The following is a 9115-nucleotide window of genomic DNA, read 5'->3' as shown; positions in this document are numbered from 1 at the left end:
TTTTAGTAGCAGCAGAGATTCATCAGTGCTATATTGTCACTGTGACAAATGAAGGTCATGCTCCAAATCTCAGCAAGCTTTAACAGATGTTTAGCAAAAATATGGACAATCTACGCAAGTATCTATTGAAGACAAATGAAGGATTTGTAGTAGAGCTCTGCACATACATCTGACATTCCAGTACAAAAATGTTAGCATTTAGAGGAACGTTTAAACACCTGTTTCTAAAAATTGTTGTTTCTTGTCACTATTTCTTCCAGCCAGAAATATTGTATAATCAAGTCTGTTCACACAAAACCTATCCAAAATTCAGTACGTGGATTGCCAGTGTGAGAACGTTTGCTATTGCTGACTTTGGCATGTTTGTTGTTGACACCAGGGAGTAGATTTAGCCCTGAGTGGATTCTGGGCCAGCATGATGTTTGATCATTTCCTGTGGGGGGCCAGATCCATATTGAGGACGGGGCTCATTCATATTCAGCCATGTTCTGCAAGCAGAAAACTAGTCAAGGGTTCTAATGCTCCAAGGATTAAAGACTAATCTCCAAGACAAACAATCCAGGAGAAAAATTGCAGCACAACAAAAAAAGTTCTTAAAATGTTTTATTTGAATACTTTTTTTTAAACTAGTAATAAATGTATTTGGACATCTTGGGGGAGAAAATGCCGTTTGGGTGATTTTTGACCGTCTGTCGAGTAATGAAATAGTCATTAATTTTCCAATGTGGCTAACAATAGGCCTAACAGCACTGTGGGTGTACCTACACCACATGAAGTGCAGCGGTTCAAGAAGGCAGTTCACCACCACCTTCTCAAGGGCAATTAGGGATGGACAGTAAATGCTGGCCTTGTCATGACATCAATATCCCATGAATGAATTTTTAAAAATTATTGGAGGAAGACTGAACCATTGGAGAAAGGATGTGCTGACAATCAACAAGGCTGAGGTGATTGGATGCAGAAGGTCATGTGATAAAACCTCCAGGATGTTCAACCAATATTGGTCATCTGAAATGAGAGTGCTGTGATAACTGGGTCGTCCCATTATCAGGCAGTTGAGTCACGAGATCCAATCGCTGTGGGAAGGATCCACGATGGCCCAGGATACGTTTGCAGCCCCCCAGAGCGGCAACCTGCTTCCCCCAGCCTGACCAAAATAACAACATTACCTGACACTTCTTTATCACTGAACAGCCAACAGGACAAGCACGTGCAACACACATTACATTCAGTACCATGCTGAAATGAGGAATGGAGTCTTGCAGGCATTATAAGACACGGATTTATATCTTGTTACAACTTGACTTAGGCAGATGCTCCAGTTATCCAATGGTACTTCCAGGATATGATTGTAATGACTCAGCAACAGTGGAATTGCTGGCTGTGGAGATGGGAGAATTGCTCCCCACCATCTTTTGGGCTCCTACTTCCCCATTGCTGCCTCAGAAACTGATCCAGGGTGTTAAAAGCAAAAAAAAAGATTCATTTGTCAGCACTGCCAACTATTCCCACTGTGAATTCAGTGTAAATAACAAAACGTTATCACTGATGTTGGTGACTGATCCAGTTAAATATAAATAGGAGCATGATTAATCATGGGAAGAACTATAAACGACGTCAGGAGGCCATAGACAGGTTACTAGACTGAGAAGATAGATGTTAGATGATATTTAATGCTGAGATCTGTGTCGAAATGCATTTTCGAAGGAGGAAGAATAAGGAGGACATGAACTTTAAAATGAATAGAAGAATAGAGAAAATGTGAAGTTAAGAGACATAAATGCTGGCCTGCCAGTGATAGCCACATTGCTAGCTGAATCTTTGGGCCCCTGAAGTTGGAAATTGGAAATGGAGATTGGGGGGGGGGGGAGGGGGGGGGGGGAGGGAGGGGGGGGGGGAGGGGGGGGGAGGGAGGGGGGGGAGGGGGGGGGAGGGGGGGGGGGGGAGGGGGGGGGAGGGGGGGGGGGGGAGGGGGGGGAGGGGGGGAGGGGGGGTGGGGAGGGGAGGGAGGGAGGGAGGGGGGGGTGGGGAGGGGGGGGAGGGGGGGGTGGGGAGGGGGGGGGGGAGGGTGGGGGGGGGGGACAGGAGAGGGAGGGGCAAAAATACTCCTGTTGATCCAACTGGCAGTTTTAGAATGTTAGCCCTGACGCTAACTAGGGCAGAACATTGAGCCCATTCGCCTTCCCATTCAGGTCAATTAAACCATTTAAAAAGCTTGTTCAGGGCATTTTGGAGTGAAAGGGTGGAATTGTGGAATGCATGGGTGCATTAGATGTGTAATAACCTGATTAAAATAGTATTATATCCTTACTGATTTAAGTTGAGAAATCTAGGGAAAAACGACTCAATGTACATACCAACTGAAGACAGATGAAAAAGAAATTAAAGACCTCAATTAGCTGACAAAAGTTTCATTTAAGCCATTAAGGTATTGGGCAAATTAACTTCATCTAAACATGATGAAGCATACACTTCACATAATGCAATGGCTGTCCCTATACAGTTTTCCAAGAGCCTCTCCTCCATTTTAGCAGGAAAAAATGACCTTGATTTTCAGCTTTCCCCTCTCTTCCTGAGTAAATACAGATGTGAATTAAGTAACTATTTAATAATTCCACTTTTCATTTGTTCCGGGATTCCCGATTTCCGTGATCATTTTTCACTGGAGCAATATTCCTTTTAATCTTGCTTACTCTGTTTATTTGGAAGATCGTTTGTTGTTTCTTGAGATGTATTTGGCTATCTTCCATTCAATGTTTCTGATTAGTTTGTAGATGTAGTCACTTAGATGTTGAATAACTTGCATTACTAAAAGAAACACAAACAAATTCAAGTTAATTGGTAAATCTCAATGTTTATAATACTCTTCAATGGGCCCAAATTATACCAGCGCATGTTGTACAGTATGTGTTATGTGCCTGTCTGAATGAAACAGGGACAATGCCAAAGAGGGACTTCATCTCTATTGCCTCCAGCTTTAAGGATTGTTTCAGTGTATATCATCGGATGTTTAATACCAGAGTGGGACACAGCGACCGTGTAATTAATATATCTATGAGGTGGATTTTACGGGAAATGGAATGACCCACCTCACCTACCGAAAAGCTTGTTGACACCATACTGACCAGAAACCCGCCTGCCCTATAGTGATGGTATGCTGGGGGCAACCTTAATTGGATCAGAATGGGACTTCCACCCCCAAATTGGTGGAAGTCTTGCCCTAGAGCACTGCTAGCCAGCAACTCTGATATCCCAGCAGAACCAGAATTGAGCAGTGTCAACTGCTGGGACTACAGACAAACCACTAAGATAACTTTGGGTAAGTCATGGATTTTGCTTGGGCCTGCCCTATAAAACCCCAACAAGTGAAGGGAGTAGGGTAAGGGGTTGGCTTTTTGTGGCTTGGGGGAGGGACAATGAGGTTATATGACCTTGTGGGGACTGCCCCCAGGAGGCACAAGGAACTCCCAGTGGGGGTACCTCCCTTTTCTCCTGATGGTAACCCATGTCAGGCTGGCTGCCTTGCATCTGCCTTCTCCTGCTGCATGTATTATAGGGCGGAGGTGGGATTGAGGCCCTGAAGTGGCCATTAACTGACCACTTAAGGGCCTCAATTAACCCATGGGCAGATGGGCTGCCTGAAGTTTTGCCCACCCACCATAACATGGGAGACAGGAAGTGGGCGGGAGGGCAGCGGGCAGTCCACCCATTTTATTTTACATGCCCCCCCTCCTTCAAATACACTGGTTGGGGAAACACAAAATTTACCCCTGTAAAATAAAATGGCTTTTTTTTCACCACACGAACAAGAAAAGGATGTGTAGGGGCGTTAAAGCCTTGCCCACTGCTGGATGAATACCAGCATGACAGGGGGATGAGGTTTTATGTGGGCATTAATTGTCTTCATCCCAGCTTTAACCAGAGGCAGAAGGTAAAGGTTCCCAGCCGACAATCCCGCACCCACTTAAATCCACCCCCCCACCCCCCCATCCCCAGCCGCCTCCAAACCTGCCTCGGGGAAGGCATTATATGCAGCCTTAGGAGTGAAGCCTCACAAACTTATTTCTATTGAGTCATTCTCAAGATCTTTAGCAAATGACCATTTAATTCAATGAAGGAGAACCAGCAACAATATTCTTGTATATTTCACTCACCCATCTACCAGCTAATTTTCCCAAGGATAGAGGGCATGAGGAAATATTAACAGCAGCAGAAACAGAAAAACTGGTGGAAGAAGCAGCAAAGTTGGTATCATGAAACATTTTGGCCCTGTAAAATATTCTCTTCCACCCTAATGAATCGATACAATTAAATAAACTCCCTACATCCCAAATAAACACTTAACTTCAATATAATAAAGTCACCCCTTGAAGTAGACCAAGCAAAATCCCAGATTTCTGCCCAAACCTAATTCTAAACACACACTTAAGGCTTCACCTGTAGATATTGATTTGCGCCATTAAGAGTTAGCTTCAGCCTTAACTCTTCACCAACAGTAACATTTGCTAACTTAGTTCAGTTCAATTCTGGTTCTGCTTTCACCATCAAGGCTAGTACCAAGCACAGCCTTGTGACACAAAGTTAAAATGGTGTCAGGGTCTGATTGATGTTATCAAAGAAGCAGTTTTGCATGTCACTGAGGCCTACTGAGCCTCACGCCTCCTGAAACAAAAGTTAACATACCGTTTGGGGCTTGTGGCCTCCCAGTAGGGTCCTTCATTCTTTCCCTTATGTTGAAGTGTTGTTCAATCACTCCCCCCTCCCTCCTCCCTCCTCCCCCCTCCACCTACCTCAATTATTTGTCTCAGTTGTTCCTTCCTTTCATCAAATGTTTTTACTTCTGCATTTGTCCTATTTACATTTCTCGGCACAGTCAGGAAGTCACTTGCTTTTAGCTGTTTAATTTCAGAATTTTTATGTGAAAAGCATATGGTTGGAGGGGAAACGAGACTGTATTTAGCAAAGTCCAACATAATTTGTCTTATAGTCAATAGCACACAAGGGATGATGTGAAACAGTTGTTGAATTGGAAGGTGACATCAATATTCACCACAACAATGAAGACTCTTTATTGCTTGATTATTCCCTTTCTCATTTCTCCGCATTCAAGGGAGTTTAAAGTTTCAGTTGTTTTAATCTGGGTGTAGCCTTGGCGGGGAGGCTGGCTGCTGCAGCAATCAGCATTATTAACCCCAACAGAGGAACAGCCAGATGGATATTTTCTAGCAAACTTTGCTCCTTTCCAGAGTAATATTGACTCAGATGCTGCAACTTGCCAGACTTATTATTAATGGGCCAGAATTTGGTGAAAAATAAGGAAATAAGGGTATGTAAATGATGCTCTCCATTATTAATGTGCAAGTTACAAGCAACTTGAGGGAGGAAGAGGTATCCAGTGAATAGCAAATTTCCACAAGTTTCTGGATGAATTACACCAATTAGCATTGCTGAATTTGCGCATGAACTGTACATTAAACTTGTACAAAGTTAAATCCAGTCATGAATAATATAAATACTCTTTTAACAACATGATAATTGCAAATGACTCTTGATCAACCTCATTGGACCAGAAAGTGAACAATCAAAACTATAAAATCTCATTCTTTCAGGCAGAGATTTGTTGCCAGTGTAAAAAAATGAATTTTTCAAAGATTTTTAGCTGTTGGTGCTTACTTTCTGTCTCTCAGTGCATTCTTGAATTCACCCACTAGAATTCACCATCTTTCTTAGTCCTTCCTTTACTTATTTCTAAATGCTTTAATTTCGTTGATTAAAGAAATAGAATATTGGTCCTATTGTTCACAGGTTCCGGGTATCTTGTTGACCTCACTGTCATCAGCTCACGCTTTCACCAACTTACAGGGCAAAACGATTTTGAGCCAAAGGGTGCAAAGAAGGTCTGGGTAGCTGGTGGCAGAAGGCATCAGGTGGCACAGTGGCACAGTAGTTGGCACTGCTGCCTCACAGCACCAGGGATCTGGGTTCAATTCCGTCCTTGGGTGACTGTGTGGAGTCTGCACGTCCTCCCCGTTTCTGTGTGGGGTTCCTCCAGGTGCTCTGGTTGCCTCCCACACTCCAAAGATGTGCAGGTTAGGTGGATTGGCCATGCTAAATTGCCCCTTAGTGTCTAAAGATGTGTACGATGTGGGCGGCACAGTAGCACAGTGGTTAGCACAGCTGCTTCACAGCTCCAGGGATCTGGGTTCAATTCCTGGCTTGGGTCACTGTCTGTGTGGAGTTTGCACATTCTCCTCGTGTCTGCGTGGGTTTCCGCCGGGTGCTCCCGTTTCCTCCCACAGTCCAAAGATGTGCGGGTTAGGTTGATTGGCCATGCTAAAGATTGCCCCTTAGAGTCCTGAGGTGCGTAGGTTAGAGGGATTAGCGGGTGGATATGGGGGTAGGGTCTGGGTGGGATTGTGGTTGGTGCAGACTCGATGGGCCGAATGGCCTCCTTCTGCACTGTAGGGTTTCTATGATTCTATGATTCTAAGTTAGGGGGAATTTGTGGAGTAAATATATGGGGTTACGGGGATAGGGTCTGGGTAAGGTGTTCTATCGGGTAGTCAGTGCAGACTCAATGGGCCAAATGGCCTTCTTCTGTACTGTAGGGAACCTGTGATTCTATGAGGGAAGTCTGACCTCTTCCCGTGGCCATGGAATGTTCTCAAATGTTCCGAAAATGGCATTCACACAGCTACCTGCAGAGTAAAGGTGGGGCAGCCAATTGATTCAATTAAGTGGCTGCCTGCCATGTGGAAAGACCCTCACGCAAATCTTTGTGGCCTCCTTGCAGTCTCCCTGAAGGGCTTCTTCTCTGAGTGTTTCATAGTCCTCGGAGGAGCCCCATGATGCCAATGGGTTAGCCCCGCTGATCTGACTGAATTGGGATTCTGATTGGGTCGGAAGCCCCGGGAAGCAGGCTGCTGTCCTTAGTTGAATGGCAGTCCAGGCAGCAGCCTCTTAATTTGCCATATCTGCTGAAACTGTCCTCTTTGTCCCGTCTTCCTCCCATGTAGGCTTGGTACCTGCTTTCTGGCAGCAGGACTTCACTCTTGCTAGTAGAATTCAGGCCATTTTCTTTTGCAGGCTATTGGTTGCATTATAAAATTGTACCTTTAAGAGAACTGAAATATAACTTCAGCACCTAAAACAAACATCTAATTTTGAGGAACATTCTTTCCTGTTTGCTAATTGCTTGTGGATCTATGTATTGTCCTAATTGTGCCAGCAATTTATCACAGTAAAAAGTCTCACAACACCAGGTTAAAGTCCAACAGGTTTTTATTTGGAATCACGAGCTTTCGGAGCGCTGCTCCTTCCTCAGGTGAATTGTCCACTCACCTGATGAAGGAGCAGCGCTCCGAAAGCTCATGATTCCAAATAAACCTGTTGGACTTTAACCTGGTGTTGTGAGACTTCTTACTGTGCCCACCCCAGTCCAACGCCGACATTTCCACATTATAGCAATTTATCAATAACACTTTTTAAAGACTTTAGATTAATTGCCTAATTGTTAGGGCAATGACTAGCAATTGACTGGAGAAGATCAATTGGGGTGGGGAAAGAGATAAAGAAACAATGACCAGAATTTTCCCATCCCGCCCACCACGGGAGTTGTGGGGGGCGGGGGGGGGCGGGGGGGGGGGCGGGGGCGGGGAGGGGGCGGGGGCGGGGGCGGGGGCGGGGGCGGGGGCGGGGGGGGGGGGGCGGGGGCGGGGGGGGCGGTGGGGGGGGGGGGCGGTGGGGGGGGGGGGCGGTGGGGGGGGGGGGGCGGTGGGGGGGGGGCGGCGGTGGGGGGGGGGCGGCGGTGGGGGGGGGCGGTGGGGGGGCGGTGGGGGGGGGGGGCGTTGGGGGGGGGGGGCGGTGGGGGGGGGGGTGGGGGGGGTGGGGGGGGGCGGTGGGGGGGGTGGGGGCGGTGGGGGGGGTGGGGGGGGTGGGGGGGGCGGTGGGGGGGGTGGGGGGGGGCGGTGGGGGGGGTGGGGGGGGGGCGGTGGGGGGGGGGGCGGTGGGGGGGGGGGGGCGGGGGGGGCGGGGGGCGGGGCAGTGGGGGGGGCGGGGGGGCGGGGGGCGGTGGGGGGGGGCGGGGGGCGGTGGGGGGGGGCGGGGGGGCGGGGGGCGGTGGGGGGGGGCGGGGGGCGGTGGGGGGGGGCGGGGGGGGGCGGTGGGGGGGGCGGGGGGGGGCGGTGGGGGGGGCGGGGGGGGGCGGGGGGCGGGGCGGTGGGGGGGGCGGGGGGGGGGCAGGGGGGGGCGGGGGGGGGCGGGGGGGGGCGGGGGGGGGGCGGGGGGGGGCGGGGGGGCGGGGGGGCGGGGGGGGGCGGTGGGGGGGGGGCGGGGGGCGGCGGGGGGGGCGGGGGGGGGGGCGGCGGGGGGGGGGGGCGGCGGGGGGGGGGGGGGCGGGGGGGCGGGCGGGCGGGCGGGCGGGCGGGGGGGGGCGGCGGGGGGGGGCGGGCGGGGGGGGGCGGGGCGGGGGGGGGGGGGCGGGCGGGGGGGGGCGGCGGGGGGGGGGCGGCGGGGGGGGGTGCGGTGGGGGGGGCGGGCGGGGGGGGTGGGGGGGTCGGTGGGGGGGGGTCGGGGGGGGGTCGGGGGGGGGTCGGGGGGGGGGGGGGTCGGTGGGGGGGGGGGGGGTCGGTGGGGGGGGGGGGGGTCGGTGGGGGGGGGGGGGGGGGTCGGTGGGGGGGGGGGGGGGGGTCGGTGGGGGGGGGGGGTCGTGGGGGGGGGGGGGTCGTGGGGGGGGGGGTCGGTGGGGGGGGGGGGGTCGGTGGGGGGGGGGGGGTCGGTGGGGGGGGGTGCGGTGGGGGGGGGGGTGCGGTGGGGGGGGGCGGGGGGGAGGGGGGGGCGGTGGGGGGGGGGGGGGCGGTGGGGGGGGGGGGGGCGGTGGGGGGGGGGGGGCGGTGGGGGGGGGCGGTGGGGGGGGGGACCATGCAAAGGTTCGTTAATCTCGGGCAGGATTTTCCAGTTTTGGGACAAGCGAGGCCAGAAAATCCCGCCCAATGTCTTGCAGGATCTAAAGGCATTCCAATGTGCTTTAAAGCCACTGAAGAGCTTATGATATGCAGTGTCGGACATATGGCAGCTAACATACACACAGCAAGATCCCACTGACAGCAATGTGATG

At 51.6% G+C, this 9115-nt stretch overlaps 1 protein-coding gene across 1 annotated transcript in view; it reads left to right on the top strand.

The window, feature by feature from the left end:
• The window catches only part of LOC144492871 (ras-related protein Rab-38-like), a 94084-nt gene extending 92676 nt beyond the window's left edge, over nucleotides 1-1408 (top strand). The window contains exon 4 of the transcript XR_013497647.1: nucleotides 1397-1408. The gene's annotated coding sequence lies outside the window, so the exon portion shown is untranslated. The remainder of the gene's footprint in view (nucleotides 1-1396) is intronic.
• Nucleotides 1409-9115: the final 7707 nt, after the last annotated feature.

Source organism: Mustelus asterias, chromosome 4, assembly GCF_964213995.1.
Source record: "Mustelus asterias chromosome 4, sMusAst1.hap1.1, whole genome shotgun sequence".
Taxonomy (NCBI): domain Eukaryota; kingdom Metazoa; phylum Chordata; class Chondrichthyes; order Carcharhiniformes; family Triakidae; genus Mustelus; species Mustelus asterias.
This window is presented reverse-complemented; position numbering and strand designations above follow the sequence as displayed.